This window comes from Acyrthosiphon pisum, unplaced genomic scaffold (genome assembly GCF_005508785.2).
Source record: "Acyrthosiphon pisum isolate AL4f unplaced genomic scaffold, pea_aphid_22Mar2018_4r6ur Scaffold_21407;HRSCAF=23902, whole genome shotgun sequence".
Classification (NCBI taxonomy): domain Eukaryota; kingdom Metazoa; phylum Arthropoda; class Insecta; order Hemiptera; family Aphididae; genus Acyrthosiphon; species Acyrthosiphon pisum.
This window is the reverse complement of record NW_021770871.1, coordinates 28,235-42,984: the sequence shown is the minus strand read 5'-3', so window position 1 is coordinate 42,984 and position 14,750 is coordinate 28,235.

Here is a 14,750-nt window from a genome sequence, read left to right as displayed (position 1 = left end):
GTACCCCATTCTAATTAAAAATTTAAAGCTAATGTAATGCAGTTAGTTATAGTATTAGGATTAAGGGGGGTGTGGGGGACAAAGCCCCCCATGGACATGTGTAACATAAACTATTCCAGCACCCCCTAAATTCACACCCAATGTGCGCCTATGCTTAGGACATTAATGATACTAAGTACTTGGCGCATAACAAATAAATTTAAAATAAAAGAGCATTTTTGCAAGTTAGTAAGTACTCCTATTGAAGTGCAAAAGTTGTATTTTTTAAAAAATAATAAATAAATATGTGTAACATTTTTTATAAATTACGTATAGTTTCATTTACATATTTGTCATTGTCATTTTCTATTTTTTCTTGCAAAACATGAATAATTCCTTGGTAACAGTCCAAAATAGCATCACAATTTAGGTACCGACAATTCCATCTTGTATTGCTTATTCTACCAATTGTTTTAATTTTGAGCCCCAACTTTTTGCATGTCGATGAGACGTTGTTTTGTTGGATAAGAAAAATGAATATATAAACTGTCTAATGTATTAAATAGACTTTTTTTTATGACAATTCTATTTTACTAAATTTTACAATACTTCTTTTACACTTACTTTCACAAATATGTACAAATCGACAATACCCAGATTAACCTGGTGAGCCATCCAATGGGTATAAGCTGTGCAAAAATATTTGTTTTAGATTGTACACCATTTCATTTTCCAGCCATAACACTAGCCCCATTATATAATTGACCAATAATTTAAGCTTTGTCACTTAAATTACAAACTATCAAATAATCTAAAATATGTAGACTTAAAGCTTGGGCATCATGTTTAATAGAACAATCAATAAATCTGAGAAATCTTTCATGTTATTTATATGTTTTGTATACATAATACATAAAGCCATTTGTTCTTTTTTCTAACAACTGAAAATACATAATATAGGTATCTACAATAATAGGTATAGGTAGGTAATACTTAATAATATTAATTATTTTATTTTTTAAGTCATTAATAAGTACTTTTTACTAAGCATATTTCGTCACACATCACATCAAATATACCATCTCTAATTTCAATATTTCATGTATAATTGTGTCACAGACTAATATGTTGCTCTTCTATTAGATGACTTGTATAGTTGGTAGTATTTTTGAATTTTTCAGCAAAATCTGGTACATAATATTTGGAAAACAATATACAAGTTACTTTAAAATTCCCTGAAATATGAATATTTCATAAATATTAATTAAATTTAAAATATACAAATAGTAATTATTGAATTAAGTATAATTAATTATATTAAAACAATTTAAAAAAATTATATTCTTAGTTGAATTTAATTATTGGTATATATTGGAGGCACATTTTAGCTTTAAGATATTTGTGTTAAATTTTGGATATCTAGATTTATACCTTGATTTAAAGATTTCTTACTCTCTGTGATCTCTGTCGGCAAGTCCTTGAAAGGCTAAGTGAATAACCATGTTTATTATTGTTTCAACATGTTTCCTATTAGATTCAGCCAACAGTTCATTATTTGACAACAATAAATTGAGTATGCACATAACTGTGTAATTTCCCAGATTTATATCCAGTCCACCGAGCAATAGATGTTAAATTAACTTCAGTTCCACTATATGCTTCTAGTTTTGATAACTTATTTCTTTATATTATATAAATAATTAATGTATTTTTTGAATAGCTAAAATATTATAATACAATTATGGTTAAGTAGGTACCTTAGTTTTAGGTTGATCCCGTGATTGTTAATAACTATTACTTATATTGATTACAGAAAAAAATATAACATCTGAAAATATAATAGAAAGCAGCTTTGAAGAAATTCAACCAAAAAAAATTAAGAACAGTATGAAAAGAGGTGACTATAAACGATGGACTGATATTGAAATGCAGGCCATTAAAAAACAACTAAGTTGGTTCATATCGTTGAAAAAAATCCCACAACAACATGATTGCCTTTTGGCAATGAAAAACGAACCAGCGTTAAAAAATAGAAGCTGGAAAAATATTAAATTTCAAGTTGCTAACATTATAAAAAAAGATTCTAAATAATACCTACCTACCTACAATAAACATTTATTAAGTATGTATCTATATACAAGTTTCATTATTATAAAAAAAACATACCTACTTGCAGTCATAAAATGTATACAAAAATAGATTATGTAAATAATTGATTAAAACTTACCTCTAGGCTCAAGCTGTTTGTACCTATTTATCGCTTTTTTTTTTTAATTGAAATATAAAAACAAGGTTTTTTTTACTTAATTTGTATTATTTAGGAACAAATATTGTAATTATTATTACCTAATACTTAATAGTTACCTATTATCTAATTATACGTCTGTATTGTACTAGGTACTGTAATCTGTAACAAAATATTGCTGAACTATCTATAACGTGGATATTACAGCTTCAAATTCCAATCAGAAAAAAATCAACTAATAAGTCAACAATTACAAAAAAAAAACTATTATGGCCTATAGGCAGGTATAATATTATAGTGAAGTGTAGTCGTGTAGGTTGGCATGTGGCATGTATAATTTATTATAAATGTATAAATCAGTGATATGCTGATGACACTGTGACACTATACTACCTACTAGACACTAACTACCAAGTATAGTTTATTCCAAATTTCCAAATAAAAATGGAAAAAAATCAGGACGAAACCGCGTTACGTTCGAGAATGTGCAGTCTCGTTGGATGTGTGTGAAGTTGGCCCCCCGACTTTATACAATTAATTCGAAATAAATGTCAATATTTTGCAAATTAATTGCAAATAATTGCAAATTGGTTTTTAGAATTTGCAAATAACTAATAAAAAAGTTATAAGCAAAAAACTATTACGGGGGGCCAACTTCACGCAGCCCCCCGACATTGTCCGATCGATTCCAAAACTATGTCAATATTTTGCAAATTAATTGCAAATAATTGCAAATTGGTTTTTAGCATTTGCAAATCGATATTTTATTTTTAGCGAATGTTTCAAGTTTTTTTGCCAGCCCCCCGACATCGTCCGATCGATTCCAAAACTATGTCAATATTTTGCAAATTAATTGCAAATAATTGCAAATTGATTTTAGCATTTGCAAATCGATATTTTATTTTTAGCGAATTTTTCAAGTTTTTTTGCCGCCCCCCTGACATTGTCCGATCGATTCCAAAACTATGTCAATATTTTGCAAATTAATTGCAAATTGGTTTTTAGCATTTGCAAATCGATATTTTATTTTTAGCGAATTTTTCAGTTTTTTTGCCAGCCCCCCGACATTGTCCGATCGATTCCAAAACTATGTCAATATTTTGCAAATTAATTGCAAATAATTGCAAATTGGTTTTTAGCATTTGCAAATCGATATTTTATTTTTAGCGAATGTTTCAAGTTTTTTTGCCAGCCCCCCGACATCGTCCGATCGATTCCAAAACTATGTCAATATTTTGCAAATTAATTGCAAATAATTGCAAATTAGTTTTTAGCATTTGCAAATCGATATTTTATTTTTAGCGAATTTTTCAAGTTTTTTTGCCAGCCCTCCGACATCGTCCGATCGACTCCAAAAGTATGTAAATATTTTGCAAATTAATTGCAAATAATTGCAAATTGGTTTTTAGCATTTGCAAATCGATATTTTATTTTTAGCGAATTTTTCAAGTTTTTTTGCCAGCCCCCCGACATTGTCCGATCGATACCAAAAATATGTCAATATTTTGCAAATTAATTGCAAATAATTGCAAATTGATTTTAGCATTTGCAAATCGATATTTTATTTTTAGCGAATTTTTCAAGTTTTTTTGCCGCCCCCCTGACATTGTCCGATCGATTCCAAAACTATGTCAATATTTTGCAAATTAATTGCAAATTGGTTTTTAGCATTTGCAAATCGATATTTTATTTTTAGCGAATTTTTCAAGTTTTTTTGCCAGCCCTCCGACATCGTCCGATCGATTCCAAAACTATGTCAATATTTTGCAAATTAATTGCAAATAATTGCAAATTGGTTTTTAGCATTTGCAAATCGATATTTTATTTTTAGCGAATTTTTCAAGTTTTTTTGCCAGCCCTCCGACATCGTCCGATCGATTCCAAAACTATGTCAATATTTTGCAAATTAATTGCAAATAATTGCAAATTGGTTTTTAGCATTTGCAAATCGATATTTTATTTTTAGCGAATTTTTCAAGTTTTTTTGCCAGCCCCCCGACATTGTCCGATCGATTCCAAAAATATGTTTGTGAAAAATCGATTTTGCGTAAAAATTCCCGTTTTTCCTTAATTTTCTTTGGTTTTTCTTGACGCTTTTGAAAATTACTGGGAATTTTAAATTTTGACCTCCCCAATGCACCAATGATATTCACTTTCTAATCGAACAAGATACTGAAGTTGAAAATCGTAGCATTATTTCGACTACTTATCGTGTACACAGACACAAAAAAAAAAAAAATAAAAAAACACACATCATTGTAAAATCAATACATTCATCGTTCCACTCAGAATTTAAAAGCAAAACTTCTAAAAAACATTTTAGCATCGGTATTATCTATTAAACAGGTAGAAACTATGTTTTTAGTTAAAAAATTATTGACCAATAAGATTTTATTTTATTATGTTATTTAAGAATTATCTTCTTCAACTTGTATATTTAGTTGTATTATTTATATTTAGTCTATTAAAATTTGAAACATAAAGAACAAAAATGAATATTGTTGTAGCTTACAATAAATTTATGTGAAATCGATAAGTTATTTTTTTCAAATTTTTCATGTTCTTGTTAAATTAATACAATTTATAGTGTAGTTACATACATATTATTTTGATTGTATTACACTTTCAAGACTAATACAATTTTCATGATCTCCACAAACCCATTATTGTAATATATGTATTATAATAAAATATACCCAAATTTTAAATTGCCCTAAAAAAATCCATTTTGAGCCTGTGCTTTATACAACATAACTGTGTAAAGCACTGACAAGATAGTATTGACTGGAAACAAACTTATTGGCGGGTTGCGGGGAGCTTATGGCATGGTGTCATTGAGTAGGCTTGTGTTGGTGGAAATTGGGCAAGTGCGGATATAGCGCAACAACGGACGAGGATGGAACTATTAATATTGTTTAATATAGTAGAAATTGATTGTTCTTAAATATAAATATAGATAGAGCGTGAATTATACTAGCCCCATTTGACCCCGCACATGCTTACTCATTAGTCATAACCTTAAGCGGCCCGGGGATACAGTTTCGTTTCCAGTCCATACTATCTTAGTAAGTTGTGTAAAGATACGTTTTCCTCACAAGCGCGGCATCTAGCGTAACCATAGACATATAATCGTTTAAGTCAATGAGCGTAACTACTGGACATAGGACTGCACCTTACGAGGTCGTGCTGCTAAATATACAATAGTCATGTCAAAGTGTGAGCATGTGCCAATGTGAGCAAGTGTGAAGTGTCGTTGCTAAACTAATTAATTTATACAAACAAAAACAATTTTACTATTCATTATTATGTCTGTGAAATGTGAATTTCACCCCCACCCTTCCACACCAATGTCATCAAGCCGTTTACTTCAAGAAAGTAGGTGTTGGAAAAATAATAAGAGTTTTAAATAGACAATACAATATTGCATAATAATTAATAAGTAATAACCCATTATATTATCACCACGCCATGCGTACCCGGGTAGATAGAAAAAACAAATCACGTTATTTCTAATCATAGGTGTCACATTAGAGCGTTTTGTCGGGACTGGTTGATTCCTGCCGCTGACGGACATCAACATGTTGCGGTCAGGCGGGATTCTAAGCGTCGTTATGTGTAAACAAAAAATATTATATTATTATCATACGCATTCCGTTCTTAACACACTGTCAATTTTGGTGGTTGAGACTTGTGTTTTCATTCATTAATGTTGTTTTATTAATTTCGGATGTATATACATGTTATAATATTAGTTTATTACATTTGAAATAGTATATCGCATTTACTTGCCACGTTTGGGAAATGGACAGTAAAAAGGTAAGTTATCGTTGATTGTTTATAAATTATATAAATTTAATACAACCAGAAGTAAAAAAATAATAAAGAAATCATCATATATGATAGGGATTGACTTTAATTTAATAATCTATAATTGGTACATTGCATAGTTTTTGTTAAACTTTTTATAGGTAAGGTTAAAAAGACAAAAACTTGGTTTATATATTAATATTCAAACTATATACTATATAAATCATGATGACATATTACCACTTAAAATTCTATACTAAAAAAAAAAAGGTGGGTAAGTGGATCAGTGGATGTCGCTCTGCTGTACAGTAAGTTACAAGTGGGTCACTGTATAATGGATGGTATTAAATTTGAATTCAATGATATAATATCATTGTATAAGAAAAACGATTCTGAGCGGAGACTGTATGTCATTCTAGGTATAAGACATAATATTACATAGTCTATGGTATTTAAAAAAAATTGAACTATAATAGGTACCTATAATAAATTCCAAATTAATCATATCATAATATCTATTAGATACTTATAACGCGTTATACATCAACAACAAAGCGTGATACTATCATAGATATATAATAGTATACTTTAGAAGTTTCAAGTATAGCCAAGAATAATATAATACAATCACAACAAAATAGCTAAAATAGTTATTCTAGGTTTTTAATATGTAATTTCATCCAAATTTGTTCTTAAAATGACTATAAAAATAAACTGTGTAAATGTATTTTTTAGATTTTTTGGTAACAGAATTATTTACTTACGTGGAATCTTGTTTTAAATTTTCGAATCTTAGAAACAAAAGTTGAACATTTTATACATTTTTAACTACAAAATAATTATTCAAATTTAAATTTGATAAATTTTGTCAAAATTCGATCTTAAAATGCTTCTAAAAAAAAATTGTGTCTGTGTATTTTTAATATTTTTCAACTGATATTATAACAATAAATCAGGAGTCTTGTATTAATTTTTTACACTTTTTAGCCCTATAGATAAAACTTTATTGATATTTATAGAAAAGACAACTAAAATAATTGAAAACTGACAATGTCCGTAAACAGCTCAAAAAGAGTCAAATTATTTTCAAAATTTTATCGTATATAGAAAATACTAATATAAACATTCAGTGAAATTTTCAAGTTTCTACAGTCATTCGTTTTTTAATTACAACAAAATAAGAAAATCGTTACGTAAAAAATCGAGTGAATATCAAATGTTGAAAAAATATAAATTTAAAACACTCATAAAAATTTAATTTGACTTGCTTGTAGACATTTTTTGTTTGATAAAGGTAGATAATCTTATAAGGAATTGTGTATTACATTTCAAAATCTTAGTTCTAAAAAGAAAAATTTTTACTCAAAATAATTTGCTAATTTTCGTGATTTTTCAAAACAAATCAAAATATTTTGAAAATATTATCATGTATAGAAAATAGAAATATAAACAACCAGTGAAAATTTCATGTATCTACAGTCATTCGTTTTAAAGTTACACCAAAAACCAAAATCAATTTTCTCGAAAACAGATTTTGCGTAAAAATTCCCGTTTTTCCTTAATTTTTCTTTTGTTTTTCACGGCTCTTTTGAAAACTACTGGGAAATTTTTACTTTTGACCTCCCAAAGTACCAAATAAATTCACTTTCCTATCAGAAATGATACTGTTGAAGAAAATCCAAGCACTTTTACTGTCCTAAAAGGTGATGAAAGACACAAAATAAAATAAAAAATAAAAAAAAAACACACATCATTGTAAAATCAATTCATTCATCGTTTCACTCAGAATCTAAAATGATTGAATAAATAAAATTATACATTTTTAAAAATAAAAAAATATTATTAAGAAATCTATTTTTTTATAAAAAAAAATTTATTTTATAAAAAAAAGATTTTTCATTAAGATTTGTTCGTTTCAATTTACATATATTCCATTTTAATTAGATTTTTTTATTCAATTATTTTTTATTCAAATTTGGGTTTATCAAAAATCTGTATTTAATTTAATATCTAAGTAGAATAAGACATTTTGACTGAATAAAGAAGTACAGATGATATAAAAAATTACTAATTATTTATTTTAAGAAGTACTCAATAAAAATAATCTTAATTGAATAAACAAAATTTAAATAAAATGTAAAACAAATATAAATAAAAAAATCTTATTAAAAATCTGAATTTGGTAAAAAATCTATATTTAATAAAAACAAATTTTACCAGTTTGTAGTCAGTTGGACTATGCGGACTACATGGACAGGCTGTGTTATGGTATTTTAAGTTATAGTTACCTAGTTTAATATTTAAAATAGTTATGTTTATTGTATTTTTATTTTTATCAAATATAAATTTTTTATATTTTACAGATTTTTTATCAAATATAAATTTTTTATAGTACACAGATTTTTTAACGATTTTTTTATTAAATATAGATTTTTGATATAATACAGATTTTTTATTGATTTTTTTATCAAATATTTTTTTTATTAAATATAGATTTTTATATGATGCAGATTTTTTATTAAATACAGATTTTTTTATTGAATTTTTTATTAAATATAGATTTTATTACTTTTGATTTATTCTGAAATTTTAACTATGTTTGAGTTAAAAACCTTTAAATATTAAAATTCACTTATAAATTGTATTTAATATTACCGTATTTATGCTTCTGATCAATTTAATTTCACTTACAACTTACCTATATCGTAAGATTACCAAGTGTTATTGTATTAAATTGATTAATCATTTATTAATATTAGGTTAACCTATTATTACCTCGAACAGTACTATAATTGTCCTATACTTACTCTTATAATATTTAAAAAATTATTTTGCTTATGAAATATTGTTATACAAATTTGTAGGTTGTAAAAGCTCCTGGAAGGAAACCAAATGTTAACCCTGATGAAGTATTTGCAATATTGAATAGCCAAATTGATAGGATATTTACGAATGATGGCCAACTTCAGCCAATTTCATCAGAGATTTGGAAAATTTTATCAACTGATCTAGGCAATAGAATTACTGCTAACTCTCTGTATATTTCTGTATATCAAAATAGATACTCTTGGCAATCTAAACTAAAAGCAATTATTGGTCTACATTTTGAGTCAAACATAAAGCATTCAGATATTAACAGTGACGCATCTGAATGTTCATCAGATTCCATAAAATCCAAAACAAAAAAAAAGCTATTCAATTTTTCACTTTCCTATAAACATTTTTTGAAAATTAAACCGGCACCAAAAGAATATAAGGATAAGAATACAACGAGAGTTTATAATGTACTAGAGGCTGGAAAATGGACCGATATAGTCTATGATAAATTTTTTAAAAAATTTCGTCTACCCTGTAATTTTATATTCAAACGTGGCAAAGTAGCCCGTGACCATTCTTCGGCGAGTAAATATATTCAATTTTGGGGTACATGTAAAGACTGTTCTAACGAACTAAATGGATGGTGTGATAAAAAACCCTATTCTGGTGAACCATTGAAAATCAATATTTCTACTAATGATACTAGAGATAATGCTATTAATCATATATCAAAACGACCATTAAAGGGTCACAAACGACGAAAAATTGGTAAACAATTATCAACAAATTTGGCCAGTAACTGGAGACATGAAAATGCTAGAAAAGCGATGACATTTGGGGAACAATCACCCCCAAATTTTTATAATTATGAGGTTTTAAGAAAAACCAAACAAGAAATTAAAGACAAGGATCTAGGTATTTCAGTTAAATGTCCATTAATGTCACTGGTAGAGTTGAAAAGAAATTCATCGTTTTCAAATGACATTCATGCAATTGGTATAGATCCCGTTTTTGTACATTATTGGACAATGCACCAAATCATAATTTATAAAGATTGTGCAAAAACATATTTTCGTTTGGCTATAGATGCTACAGGTACTATCATAAAGAAAATAAAACGTTCAACTCTTAATGTTTTATCGGGTGACATTTTCTTGTATGAAGCTGTAATTAATACAGGATACGGTCAGATTCCTGTTTCACAAATGGTATCAGAACGTCATGACACTCTTACAATTCATTATTGGCTTGGTCAATGGTTGAAATCGTCATTAAAGATTCCAAATGAAGTAAATTGTGATTTTTCTAAAGCACTTTTAGGGGCAATATCTATAACGTTTTGTGGAATGAGTCTACAGGATTACTTAGAAACATGTTATAAAGTTTTAACTGATCAAGCTATTGAACTTCCTAGGACTTATATTAGAATAGATGTATCTCATATGATAAAAATCTTCTGTCGTACTAAGTGTTTAATAGGACATAAAAGAAGAATACTAAAAGAATTTTATGTTCGATGTCTAAGACTTTTACTTACGTCAAAAGATTTAGATACATTCACCAAATTTCTCGATGCTATTTTTACCGTAACTTTAAGTGAAACAGACGGAGATTATGAAGAAACGAGAACACCCTCAGAATTGAGTAGACAATATTTATTAGATTGTATGAAAGGTCTAAGTAAAGACGATCCATTTGAAGAAAATGATCCTGCAGTTAAAACGGAAATAATTGAAGATAATACAATAGACGAGGAAGCATCCACAGGTTGTATAAATGAATTTATAAGTGCTATTTTAAATTCTAGTACCATGAAAGCCACAGTAACTGGAAATAGAATATCAGCGTATTATTTGCCCGAACTAGTCCCACATATAATTAGATGGTGTCGAGATTTTCCATTATGGACTTCGGTGATGCTACATAAATATAATTCACCATATGATATCGCTACATCAGCTCCTGTAGAAGGAGATTTTAATACATTAAAAAATCAAATACTTCGTTTTGAACAAAAACCAATGTCCATAGATCGATTTGTGATTCGCCATTTAAAAAGTATAGATGGATCAACTAAAATAATGCGAAGCTCTCAAATAAAAAATAAATGCCTGCAACTAAATGATATTTTAAAAAAAAGTTCTGACGATGATTCAGTATCTCTTTTCAACTCTAATACTTCTAAAAACATATTTCTGGATAAAAGTAGTGATGAACTCAAAGGAGGTAAAATAGATACAGGATTTGAACTAAACGGGAAAATGTTTGCTTATAATCAAAGTTCTGACAAACAATGTGAGGTCATTACAAAATCAAAAAGCCTCAAACTATTTTGGATAAAAGTTCTACTGAAGAATCTCCACAAAATTATGGCAATTTCGATAATAGTAGTGATGAACTCAAAGAAGATAAGACATATACAGGATTTGAAGTGAATAGGAAAAGTGTTATGTATGATCAAAGCTCTGATGAACAATGTGAGGTCATAACAAAATCAAATAGATATCAAAACATATTTTTGGATGTAAGTTCTCCTGAAAAATCTCCACAAAATTATGACAATTTCGATTCAATACCAAACGTTATTAGTAAGGAATTGGATATAAATATTCTTTAACAAGAGACTTGGAGAGGACTTGGAGGTAATCCTAATTTTGAATTGGATACAAGTCTTAATTTAATTACTAAGAAAAAAAAGAATCGACCGGGAAAATATATGACAGATGTACCCGAAATTGATAGGATTTTAAATAATCGTAAGCTCCGTTCAAATATGAATACAGTTTTAAGAAATGGAAACTCATGCACACCGATTCAACTGTTTAAAAAGAGGTTTATTGTAAGAAACACATGTCCATTTGATTCAGTAGCAATAATAATTGTAACGGCATACTATGATAATCATAATTATAAGTGTTATCTAGATAATTGTGAAAATATTTTTATAAACTTCTGCAAAAATTTAGCTCTTCATGGGCCATCAAAAACTATTTATAAAGAAAGGGCTGCCATATTAAAAGATATTTTTGCGGGTGCTACTGGTATTTCAGGTGTTGGTATAATTGATGCAACTTGTAACATTGCTTATATCATCAATAAACTCTTAAAAGATGTACCATCGGCCACAGAAAGTTTAAGTTGTTCAAATGAAAACTGTACAAATAATAAGAGTTATTCAAATCCAACTATCATTACAAAATATAATGGTGGATTTTCATCAATGGAATCAACGATTATGGAATACCTAGATTCACGAAACTTTGATTGTACTGCACTTTACTGTAATGGGAATATAACAGCCAAACGGAAATTGCATAACTATTTATTTATAGAAACAGAAGTATTTGCAAACACACTACAATATTCTCTAACGACTTTCCCAACTCAACTGAATATAGAAGAATCCAAGTAAGATGATAATATCATAAATTAAAATATATTTCTTACTAATTGACAGTTGTCATTATCTATACCAATATGCTTAATTACATTGTAGATATCAATTGAATGGAATAGTTGGATACATAAGTGGTCATTATACAGCATACATCAAGAGGCCAAATGAGAGCTGGGAACACCATAACGACTTGGCAAAAAAAATATTAAAAATAAAAAGCCCCAAACAAATCACTATTGAACCACATATAATAGTATACAGCAAAGAAAATTAATAAAAATAAACTCAAACTGTAAGGATATAACAGGGACATATATGAGTTTTACTAAAATATTTATACTTTTGTATACTATGATTTTGCCTAAATTGTAAGATACAATAATATTTACCTTTGTTTTTTTTTTTTTAATTTGATTAGACTAAATGTAAAAAATAAAACTAAATATTTGTTGTTGAAGTTAATGAAGTTTAAGAAAAGATTTCTTAAATAAAATAATAAAATAAAATTTTATTGGTCAATAATTCTATGACTAACAAAATGTAATTTATACCTGTATGATAGATAATACCGATGCTATAATGTTTTTAAGAAGTTTTGTTCTTTAATATCAAACATAGTAGCACAAAATGGTTACTAAGAATAAGTTGAGTCTATTCATAAAAATCATAGACGTATTAATAAATGGAACTGCGCTGAGAGAGAGAAATCATGAAACCGGTATTGAATGAGATCAACAATCACAGTTGGTGGCAACCAATTAAGAATATTTTTTATTTATCTTTTTTCTTGATCTATACGGATTTTTTATTAATATTATATTTACTTATTTTTAAAAATGAAGGTTCATTTATTGCTATTATATTTTTCAATGATTTAAGCTTTTATTTAATTAAGAATATATTTTATATTAATTAAGATTAGAAACCAATTTGCAATTATTTGCAAATAATTTGCAAAATATTGACATAGTTTTGGAGTTGATCGGACGATGTCGGGGGCTGGCAAAAAAACTTGAAAAATTCGCTAAAAATAAAATATCGATTTGCAAATGCTAAAAACCAATTTGCAATTATTTGCAATTAATTTGCAAAATATTGACATAGTTTTGGAATCGATCGGACGATGTCGGAGGGCTGGCAAAAAAACTTGAAAAATTCGCTAAAAATAAAATATCGATTTGCAAATGCTAAAAACCAATTTGCAATTAATTTGCAAAATATTGACATAGTTTTGGAATCGATCGGACAATGTCAGGGGGGCGGCAAAAAAACTTGAAAAATTCGCTAAAAATAAAATATCGATTTGCAAATGCTAAAATCAATTTGCAATTATTTGCAATTAATTTGCAAAATATTGACATATTTTTGGTATCGATCGGACAATGTCGGGGGGCTGGCAAAAAAACTTGAAAAATTCGCTAAAAATAAAATATCGATTTGCAAATGCTAAAAACCAATTTGCAATTATTTGCAATTAATTTGCAAAATATTTACATAGTTTTGGAGTCGATCGGACGATGTCGGGGGGCTGGCAAAAAAACTTGAAAAATTCGCTAAAAATAAAATATCGATTTGCAAATGCTAAAAACTAATTTGCAATTATTTGCAATTAATTTGCAAAATATTGACATAGTTTTGGAATCGATCGGACGATGTCGGGGGGCTGGCAAAAAAACTTGAAACATTCGCTAAAAATAAAATATCGATTTGCAAATGCTAAAAACCAATTTGCAATTATTTGCAATTAATTTGCAAAATATTGACATATATTTCGAATTAATTGTATAAAGTCGGGGGGCCAACTTCACACACATATTTTGCGATCGACATTGCGACCGTTACGGACGGCGCACGAATATAAACCGCACACCGGCGGCTTCGAGAGATCGCGAGCTACGCGAATCGAGCATAAAAGATGACGAAAAAGGCTCGAAATCGTGTGAAAAGGGGAAATTTTCGAAAATCTCAAAAATCTGCGGAATGATAAGAAAATTGGCGATAACGCGGCCGCGGCGACGGAATTTTTTCATTGGCGGTTCCCTATTTGCTGCGTCGCGCCTGTCGGAAAAAAACGGCGACTAACCGTGTTTTATAATATAAGAGATAATATTGAAATATAAAACTATTATATTATTAAATATATAACATAATTATACATTAAATACATAGGTATATTAACCAAGAATATATAAGCAAAAAATATGTATTCCTGTGTACAGAATTACAGGTAACAGCAAAATATCGAACTGGACGATTTGCATTTAAGTACTTAATGATTTAAAAATTATAAAACGTATATCAAAATTTTAAGTATATTAAACTCCATAATTTGGTAACAAAAATTATGAAAAAATATAAAGTATTGGAGAAGCGGGACGGGATTCCATCGCCACAGGTGCTAAAATATTGTCCAAATTGTAGACGGGACGAGCTGTAGTTAATTCAAAAATGAACTAAGACTTATTAAACGTATTTCAAAAATTTAAGTATATTAAACCCTATCTT